Here is a 10,669-nt window from a genome sequence, read left to right on the forward strand (position 1 = left end):
TGTCAATATTTTTATATGTTTTACCAATGCTATATAAGTAATATTATTAAATTATATTCTTCATGTTATAATTTTAACACATCACTTGAAATTTTTAACATTAAACATATTTCTCTTTAATGTAAAAGAAATGAACATCTACCCTATATTATGTGCTGTACTGGGTCCTGTGTTGACTTAGAACTAGAAGTATTGCATTCAATTGCTGTGGCAATTTTGGAGAACCACAGACAAATTCTCACAACATCAGTTTTCCCAGTCTGTACTATGAAAACAAAAATATTTGCCCTATATTACCTTTCTATTTTGAAGTTCAAATTTTAAATTAAAATTTTTTTGAAAAACATAAAAGTCCTATGTAAATATCATTTACATAATTATCCTCATTTGAGCAGATGTCTCAGGTGTGTACTATTTTAGAATATATATGTGTACATATATGTATACATTCACAGAGAGAAATAAATACATAAATGATAACACAAGTTGGAACATTAAAAGAATTTGGTCAAAGAATTTGGTCTCCTGATAATTTTCTACTAATAGCCATTTTGTTAGAAGAATGCTACTTTTTTTTTTCACTTTTTAACATTCACTCTACTATTCAGGTCCTAAAATAAGATTTTTTTTTTTAGTTTGAATTTAAAACTGGCCTTTGTAATACATGACATTTCTTGCTTCTGAAAAGGCCTCCTCGTAAAAGCTACAAAGGGCTCTCACACTTCAAATAGTTCCCTCAGACATTTTGATAAGTATAAATGAATTTTTTAATCTTCTGGCAGATTCATAATGCCCTGCAGATGTGTCCCTGGCTAAGAAAATCACATAGACGTCTATAAGAGGAATGCTGTCCACTAACAGCTGCTATATTGCTTCCAGCGCCTAAAGTGCTGTTCCCAGCTGCCATTTCATTCTCCCTGGAGAGATTTTATGTTGCAAACTTCAAGTTAGGAGAGCTTCTCTTATTACAACAGTCCAGGAGTGACTACCTTCTGACAAACTCCACTGCATTTGACTTGAGACTTGAATGAGAAAACAGTCATTGAGTCACTTTAAAGGTAACTTGTCAGGAAGGAAGTTTGAGGAGACAGACAGACTTGGGGTGGGGGGGATGGGTAAGGAGGTGGAAAAGGGAAAGAGAGAGGTTTATACAGAAGCAACTTATTTAGGTGTTATAGGTGGAATATATTTTTCCACTCAGAAGTGGCTGTTTCTAAGGAAATATTACTGAGGTATGTTCTTCAACAACATTTGCTCTGAGGAACCTGAAGGGTAGATGGAAAATGGAAGAATTCAATCTGAAGGTTTCCCAGTGGTACAACTCAAAGCTTATCCACGAATCATGTCCTCCCAAAAACTCAGTTTACAATATCAGATTTTTTTAAGTTAACCCAAAGCAATCTACAAGACTACAGTTTAATCATATGAACTAAAATAACATAATTACATACAGCAAAAACCTATCTTGAGCATGACATTTACCATTTCATGTTACCTCTACTGTTATATCTTTTTTTTAATGAAGCATGACTCAAAAAGGTAAATTTTACATGTTATCCAGTTTCATTTTTTCCTTCAACCATCAGGCATTTTATTTCAGTGCTTCGCCTTTCAATTTCTTTTTCTCATTATAAAATGTATTCATTTTAAATATCTTCTAGTTTAACAGGTAGTCACTTCAGAGGGTTTCTCTGGAATGGATTTTCTACCAGAAAGGTAATTTATCACATTGAGTACTGTCTCTCAAGCTAAAAAGGAAACTGGTAGATAATAAACATTCTCAATGCACCCTCAGTATTTGCAAGTGCAGTCTTTAAAATAAGAGGGATGTAGTTTAAACAACATGTGGTTCAGGGCTTAACATGTGTGTACCTTTAGTCCAAATTGTTTTTTGAAATTGGCTTTCTTGGCACACTGTTGTAAAGCGTTTGTAAAGTTTGCAACCTAGCCATGCTTTAAGATAACCAGAAGTGCCACTTTAATTTTACAACATATATACCTATTACAGATACATTCTATTTTAAGAAATTCTGACATGAAAACACAGCTTTCTAAATATCTACATATTTTTATAAAAATCACATTTAATATGAGATCTATTTACCAAAACTCACTACTTTTTCAAAAAAATTTTTTGTAAAAATTGATTTTATAACCAAGTTTTTAGGAATATATTCAAGAAATGAATGTTAAGGACTTCATCTGATGTGTAAGTTCATGGGAAAGATCCCATGTCTAGATAAGTCTTTCAGTATTGAGGTCTTAACTGAGGGGAAATTCTGCAACTCTTCCTACGTCTAAGTGCCAAATTACATTTTATAAATATGCATTTAATGGGAGACTGGAGAAAACGTTTTCCATAAACGTTTTGATTGGCTTCCTGAGCTTTTTCCACTGTTGCAGTTGTGTGGAAACTACTGCTGTGTGGAGGACTGTGGCACCCTATGCTGAACGGCCAAGACCTCTCCAGAATGTCATTCATTCGCACAACACATACTCATCAAGCACCTTCCGTGAGCCACACGTTTATACAATGTGAATTCAGCAGTTACCAAAAAGTCTTTTCCCCGTGGAGCCTAATTTCATTGGGATTTTCTTAACATAACCAAACATTTCAGGTAGTGATAAGTGCTATAAAGAATATTAAGCAGTGAAAGGGGATAGACACTGACTTAGGGGTGTGGAGTGGGAAGTGATTGTTAAATATCATGGTCAGGGAAAGTCTCGCTGAGGAAGAAACATATAACAGAGAATAACATTGTGAGAAGGAGTGACCATGTAAAGACCTGAAAGAGCAGAGTGAGGGTTGAGGAGATGGTGGAAGAGACCAGAAACTTAGACTAGGTCAGTTGCACTGTTGTGAATCGTGGTGTCTAGTTTTAGTTTATTCCAGGTGTAAAGGGTAAACATTGAAGGCTTAGCAAGAAAGGATCATGATGAGATTAAAATTTTGAAAACATAATATTATTGAGAAAAATCATGAGTTTTCCAAGTGGTTGTGAGCAAGTTGATGACAAGAATCTTAATTTTTGCATCTCTATTGCCCTGCACAGTCCTAGACATCATGGTCATTACTCAATACATGTGTGTTTAATTACTGATATCAAAGTAGTTGTGAAAAGAGTACACGCAAGGCAACCTACGCCTCCTCCTGGTGATGTTGTAATTCTTTGGGGAAAGATTTAAAATGTTGGTGTGTTACTTCTGACTGGACAAATATATTCTCTAGTCATTTGTACTTTGTTTACCAAAGATTTCCCTTTCTAGAAGTAAAATTCCAGTAACAGGGCATTACCTCCGTCCACATAGTCCAACTTTCCTCTCAGGAGCAACAAGGCAGTTTCTTTATACTCAAAAAAGCAGCAAGATGTATAAGTATGATTTTCTAACATTTTCTTTCTTTCTTTTTTTTTTTTTCTTCAAATAACTGTATCTGGACAGACAGCCACCTAAAGAAAGGATTCTTTTTTTTTTTTTTTTTTTTTTTTTAATTTTTGGCTGTGTTGGGTCATCGTTTCTGTGCGAGGGCTTTCTCTAGTTGCGGCAAGTGGGGGCCACTCTTCATCGCGGTGCGCGGGCCTCTCACTATTGCGGCCTCTCTTGTTGCGGAGCACAGGCTCCAGACGTGCAGGTTCAGTAATTGTGGCTCACGGGCCTAGTTGCTCCGTGGCATGTGGGATCTTCCCAGACCAGGGCTTGAACCCGTGTCCCTGCATTGGCAGGCAGACCCTCAACCACTGCGCCACCAGGGAAGCCCTAACATTTTCACTCACAGTCCACAGAGGACTTGATATGCTCAATATATATTGAGCAATATACTCAATACTCAATACTTCATTTAAAGGGATACGATAGTAATATATCATAATGGTTTCTAAAGAACTGAGGGCATGTAAGACATAAGGAACAAAGACTACAAGCATTTCTCATAGTAATCAAATAGTCAAAGTCTTTACCTAAAGTAAAGAGTAATTTTATTCTGAAATTTATTATTTGACTAACTGTTTACAAACCTGGACCCAATTCCTGGTGAAACTGATAGCATATATTTAGAAATGATACGTTTTTAGCACAGTCATTACACAGGCATTCTTTCTTCCAGGAGTGTTTTGCATGTGAGTTCCCTTTTCATGCTTCACTCACTTTCAATCACATTTCAGTTTCATTGTTTGAAGAATAAAGCTCTAATTCACTGTCACACACAATTTACAACCTTGATGTTTGGGTGGACATTTCTTCTCTTAAAATGCACATGCGCACACAGCTGCAGCGTCTCCTGTCTTTTGAAAGCAATCTAGTAACGATAGCTACCAGCTCTGTTATCAGGCAGAAACTTGACAGCAGCACCCTCAGCTGCCCTAAAGCATCCCCTGTGTCACACAGACTGTCCTTTTACTTTCTTCCTCTTGGTTAATTTGGATGCTGGGCTTCAGTTTTTCAATTCATCCCGGTTGTCAGTTTATACACTATATCAGCATCTTTCAAGCTTCTCTTTGTAACATGCAAGGTGAAAGGAAAAAAAAAAAGTGATGACCTGACTCTTGGGATCAAAAATATAGAAAACTCTTCAGTACAGAAAATGATAGATACAGAAGAAGAAAATATTGAAGACAGCAAAATCATATAATTAAAGAAAACTTATAATTTTTGAATTATTACCCTGCCATTAATCCCTGACCTATTAAAAACTGATATATGTTAGAAGAGCTTCCATAACCTAATCATTCGTTCAGTAACTTCATCCTGTTGAAGGCATACTATATGCCAGGCTCAACAGTAATACTGGGATTAGAGCAGTGAGCAAGGCAGGATTGTTATTTCTCAAGGAGCTTATATTGTAGTAGTACATATGCTAGTAAAAAAATGTAATTTTAATGTACTGAGAGAAATATTATCATGGGAGAAGTATGGATTGCTTAATTACAAAAAAAATAGGTTTTGGTGATAGCTTAAAAGAGCATCTGACCTAGATTTGAGGGTCAATAAAGGTTTCCTGTATAAAATGCTGTGTAAACTAAGACCTTAAATATGGACAAGATTCTTGGCAGAAAGTGCTCCAGGCTAAAATTTCCACATGTACAAAGTACCAGAGGCAAGAGGGGACATGATCTTTCTCAAGAAATGCAGCTTAGTCTGGCTAAAGTATAGAATAGTAAGAGGTGAGTGAGAAAAGAAAAGAGAAGGAGACAGAGGACAAGGGTACAGAAGTAGACAGAAGCTTATTAAATCATGCGGGGAATTTCACTCAGTTCTGTGTTCAAAGGGGAAACATTGAAGAGTTTATATAAAGATCACTCTGGATGTTAAATTGGGAATGAATCGGAAGGAGTTAAAATTAGGAGAATGGCAGAAATACTAATGAGGAAATTTCCGTAGTAATCTAGCCAGGATGTAAGTTGACATATTCATACTGAGACTGGAGGAAAGTTGAGGGACTGGACAGATCTTCAGGAGAGAGAACAGATTTTATTCTCCTAAGTAACTCATTAAATATCAGGAAAGTGAGGAGTAATGAATGAATCCCAGATTCTTGACTCGAACAACTGTTGCTGTTCTTGACGGGTAAAACAAGCAGCCAGTAAATATCACATAAAGCCTCTTTTCACAGCATATACTGTTTCCCTAGTTACTCAGGGTACTTTTTAGAGTTTCTCATTGTTCAGCAAATCTAAACCCCTGTAACTCTCTCTTATGGACTGAACGTTGTCCCCCCTCAAATTCGTATGTTAAAGCTCTAACACCCACCCACCATGGGACTATATTTGGAAACAGGTCCTTTAAGGAGGTAATTACAGTTAAATGAGATCATAGGGTCTAATATGACTGGTGTCCTTATAAGAAGAGGAGATTAGGACCTACATAGAGAAACACCAGAGAAAAGGCCTTGTGAGGATACCACGAGAAGATGGCCATTTGCAGGCCAAAAAAAAGAAGTCTTAGGAGAAACCAAAACTTCTGACATCTTTGGTCTTAGACTTCCAACCTTCAGAACTATGAGAAAATGAACTGTGGCTTAAGCCACCCAGTCTCTGGTATTTTGTTATAGTAGACCTAGCAAACTAATACATGCCCCAAGGCAGAATTTGTCTAAAGAGCAAATTCACCATAAGCATATAGGAAATGTATCACATTTATCAGAGATCATGTTAAAGTTCAGGTGAGGTGTACATATTAAAAACATACCTGTTAAGGAAGAATAGCAAATACTACACTGTAACAAATATTCTTTCTCAGTTAATGCCATTGCAAGTACTTTCAGTTGTTCAGGTCAATGGAAAATTCCCCCAAGAAACTAATCATAAGAAGTTAGGTTATTTAACACAGTAAAATCTTTCAAATAATGATCTCATGGTTATGACATGGGTTGTTGTGAGGATGGGGTTTGCCACCCCATGTTCTCTATCAGCCTCCAGCCATCCCAATATACCTACACTCTAAGGAAAAATAATGTGCTTCCTAAATAAACACAGCTACAAGGTAAGTTCACTAACCAGATTTCTGGCCCTAAGACTCTACTTAATGAAACTTCTAGTTTTACTGTGAATCTCCTGCAGGCTTTTCAAGTTTTCTTGGTTTTCCGGTAGCTGTAGTAGTTTCAATACAATTGGGTTTCCGAAAATAAACCCATGACCCAGCATCTCATCAATGAATCATACTATTTTTCAGTGGGCTGAAATAATTTATACCAGTGATTTCTACCTTTACCAGTTTATAATAATTTATGTGGAATTAAAGCTCACATATTAGAATTTTTTCAGTTATGTACTATATCTAGGATATTCTACAAGGTTTTCACTATTTGCTAAAATCAAGTAAAAGTAACTACTGCATATTCTCAAATCAGAAACACTGATTTTACAAATAACTTTTCTCCAAGAATATTTTGAAAGTAAGAACGTGGTAATTTAGTAAAATTTGAAGAGGATGACTTTAAAATAAATTGCCATACTAAAACCTCAAATATTTTAGGGCTATTCATGTGTTATTACTTAGGAATAGAATAACAATGAAAAAACTCTCCTTTCTGTACTCCTACATTGCATTTTACCATTTTTAGAACATTTTCTATGTTTTATTTTTAATACAGTTATTTGCAATTGTCTTATATTCCCTAATACATTATAGTAACTTGAGAAAGTCACCTTATATCTTTTTGTTTTGATTCCTACATAGCATTATTCAAAATGGCTCAGGCACGATATATACTTCTAGATTGAATGAAACCAAATATACTCACTATACATACTCTCTGAAAATCAAAAGATTTTCTGTACAGAGCCTGATGATTCCAGAGAGACTACAGAAACATACTTAGTATTATTCCCAACAGTTCAAAAATGAACCACAAATTCCTATTAGTCTTTATCATTGACGTAAATCTTATCAGATAGCTACTACTGAGAAAGAAATGAAGCTTAAATTACACTGAAGAAAAAATCCACAAGGAGTATTTATTCTCTTTTAATTATTAACATCAAAGGGCAAATTCAGTGGCATTAATCCAGGCTTAAAAGAAGGCACACCACCTATGGAAAAGATAGTTCCACAGGGATCAATTTATAAAGCCAGTGAAACTAAAAATGTAATAATATTCAACTAGTCTAAAGCAAAAATAGTTGAAAGCTGCTAGCATTAAATAATCTATCCTCTTTCTAAATTAGTGGTTCAAGATGCTCATAGAAAATAAATTCAGGCTCCAAACTACGGTTCAGTGGCGGTAGGAATTTTTGTTCTCTCCTATACAACATCATAAAGGATCCTTCCCCAGGTCTAATTCAATGAGGGATTTTGGAGATGTGCCTCTGTGTGTGTGTGTGTTTGTGTGTGTATGTGTGTGTGTGTGTGTGTGTGTGTGTACAAAATGGTGGTGGAAATAAAAATGGGTCACAAGGCAAAAAGATAAAGAGGCAAAAAGTATTTTACTCTTAATGTGACAGTTGTATGACAACATGTTCAAAGTACTGAATTTACAGATATTTAATATGCAAATCATAATATAAACAGCATGTCAATCAAACCAGAACTTATGAGTGCTTTGGTTGATGGAATTTAGATCCTAAGATACAGAGCAGACTCTCAAATATTGGTCCCTACACATCCAGATGCCAGGTTTATTTGGTCCTGCACATTCAGTTGAAGGGAGAAGAAAGTATAAGATAGAGCAAGAGGTGGAACTTGCATGAAATGGAGCACTGGATAGGTAACAAATGGGGATAATGACCCAAGCCACAGAGAGACCTGAGGTGTTTTCATGAGAGAGAAAGGAGCTCTACTGACACTGAACTAGTTACTATTAAGAAATGTGTAAAAAAGTATAACAAGGGATCAGGAGATAGAAAGCAAAATCAAGGTTATGGACTTTCAAATACCAAATTCCTCCTGCTCCCACCAATCTGGACAGACATGTTCTAATATCATTTTAACTTGCAGACTATTTCTTGTAGCAATTCACAGAAGTTTTATGTTGATGTGAAATGAATTTGTGATTTTATTTCTAAAACCAGCAGGCTATTAGAACAACGAATGCACATAGGCCCCTTATCAATATTCACTCTAATTTTTGCAGTTGAATATTACATAATGCATAAGATTTTCCAACATCTTAATTCACTATATTTCTTTGTCTGAGTATCAGTAGCTCACAAGAGCAATTCCACACAAGCAAATGGCAACAGATAACACTTTCAATGTGAGCAGTTAGTGTTCTAAAACAGGAGTGTTACAGATAGCTAATTAACCAGCACATGAGTATCTAGAATAAATCAGTAGAATACATTCATGTAAAAAAAACCAACATGGCAATGGCATTCTCTTTTTACTCTTGTATATGTGTTCAATTTAGGACTGGAGGTATGGATAGTGAATCCTTCGCTAATTCAACTGTGGGTTGTTTTTAGAAATCCAACAAATACATGAACTAAAGAAATCAAAATGCATCCCTAGTTTCTAAAATTAAGATAGTTTAATAGATTGTAATCCTTGAACTACAAAATCTCTTTATTTTTGGCTGCCATCACACAGCTGTACAATTGGCATAGATTCTTCTCAATGAAATGTGGTACCATCATAGATGGAAAAGTTTAAGGGTCTGTCTTGCACAGAGAGTAGGTGTTAGAATCACAATGCTACAACATTTCCGCTAAGCAGCATGACGCTTCTCCTTCTTGCAAGCAAACCAGGTGATAATTTGAAAATTTTGCACCTGTCTTGGCACTTGCAGCAATATTTGTCACAAAGTTTGAATAACACTATGCTCCTAGTTTGTACCTCTCTAACTGGCATGGGATGCTTGGGCTTATGGTACTTCCTACATTAGTAGCAAAAGCAATACAAGATCTAGTACAAACACACACACACACAAACACACACACACAATACATATAAAGGAATATTTCTGTTCTCTTAAGTAGATGCTAACTTTCAGTTGCTTTCACTAGATTTTTTTCTTATAAATTCACAAAGGAGATTCACAGCTTCTATCAAATGTTCGAAAATGACTCAGAACATTTTACTTCACAAGAAAAGTTTGCACTTGGGATTTGTTCCTAAATAACTGTCACTTAAGTTTTATTTCAGAGGTCACATTTTTTCCAAATTCATCATCTTTAAGTTGGGAGAACTATTGGATTTTATGTAAGTAATAGGGTGTGCCACTATAGTTTCAGCTCTAGAATGGACAGAAGGCATACATTTTTATTCCTTTTGCTATGAGAGCATAATATACAACAATGTTGCATTTTGTTGGATAACATGGCTAGCTGCAGCATCAACACACTAAATAAAAAGCTGTACGGTTTCTGTGATTTCTTTAACAAACTAAAATTTTTTGAACTCAATATTTCCTGCTTCCCTCAGTGCAAAATTTATTTACTGACTTTAAAATAAGAATTCTCCAAAAAAATAAAATAAAATAAGAATTCTCCTATCAATCCAGATGCACCTCCCATAATTCTCTAATACCCACTACTGCCTTGGCTAAGTAATTTTATCTTGCTGTCACTAAAATAAGTTCTCTTCAACGGAAAACACTACTTTGAAAAGATATATGTATCCCAGTGTTCATGGCAGCATTATTTACAATAGCTGAGATATGGAAGCAACCTAAGTATCAACCAACAGATGAATGGATAAATAAGATGTGATATACATAAACACACACGCACACACTGACAAAACACAATGGAATATTACTCATCCATAAAAAAGAATGAAATTTTGCATATGTAATAACATGGATGGACCTACAGAGTATTATACTTAGTAAAGTAAGTCAGAGAAAGACAAATATTGTATGTTTTCACTTATATGTAGAATCTAAAAAAAAAAAGAAAATGAAAGAGTATAACAAAACAGAAACAGATTCATAGATACAGAGAACAAACTAGTGCTTCCTGGGTGGGGAGGGGCAAGATAGGGGAAGGAGATTAAGAGGTACAAACTACTAGGTTTAAAATAAATAATATATAGGAATTCCAAAATAAATAAGATATGGGAATTCCCTGGCGGTCCAGTGGTTAGGACTCAGCGCTTTCACTGCCGTGGGCCCAGGTTCAATCCCTTGTTGGGGAACTAAGATCCTGCAAGCCACACAGCGCGACCAAAAAACAAAACAAAAATAAAATAAATAAAATACAAGGGCGTAATGTATAGCACAGGGACTGTAAGCAAT

This window comes from Balaenoptera borealis, assembly GCF_965194805.1.
Source record: "Balaenoptera borealis genome assembly, chromosome: 4".
Lineage (NCBI taxonomy): Eukaryota > Metazoa > Chordata > Mammalia > Artiodactyla > Balaenopteridae > Balaenoptera > Balaenoptera borealis.